Genomic DNA, 735 nt, shown 5'->3' on the forward strand with positions numbered 1-735 from the left:
GCCTTTCCTGTGTGGCCTTTCATATCCCTATTACTACGTGATATCTTCCCAGTCTCATCTGCTCACTCTCTTTCCACTCCCATTTGCTCTCACATTTCACTCAAAGACTGAGATTATCATGAGTAGATCATCATCTCTATTCTAGCAGATAAGTCTTGTTTCCAGTTTTGGATTTACCATTCAGTACACTGCTGACGGTCCACACTCTGCTTTGACTGTTGATGTGGAAGGACTTGTGAAACACATGCCTCAAAAAAGGTAAACAAAATGAATGCAGAGGGAAGATTGGATGAGAGTATGTGCTATGTTAATAAACATACACATAGCAGAAATATGACTGGGGATTACCAAACTTAAACTCATTGTGAATCCTCAGAGAAAGGGGTGGTTTTTTTTAGGGTATTTTAGTGAGTAAAATCTAGATGTTGACACTAGGCATAGGTTTTGACTTCTTGTTTTCTTACCTAATTAGTTTTCTTGATTTTTTTTAAAACCTTAGAAAATAGTTCACTTCAAATTAGACAGTCTTTTTGAGTGTGGCTTGCTGAGTTGCCACCACTTCATTTCATGAGTAGTGGATTGAGCCATTATTACTTCAAAGTCAGTCATATTGTTGTAGATATGCTTAAAGAGCAACTCTTTACCCAAGGAAGAGTGTATGGAAACTGCTGAATCACGGCCTGAACCTTTGATTGATCACCTGAGGCGAGCAATGAGTCAGCCATGGGAGAACAG

The sequence above is a fragment of the Lagopus muta genome, chromosome 2, assembly GCF_023343835.1.
Source record: "Lagopus muta isolate bLagMut1 chromosome 2, bLagMut1 primary, whole genome shotgun sequence".
Classification (NCBI taxonomy): Eukaryota; Metazoa; Chordata; class Aves; order Galliformes; family Phasianidae; genus Lagopus; species Lagopus muta.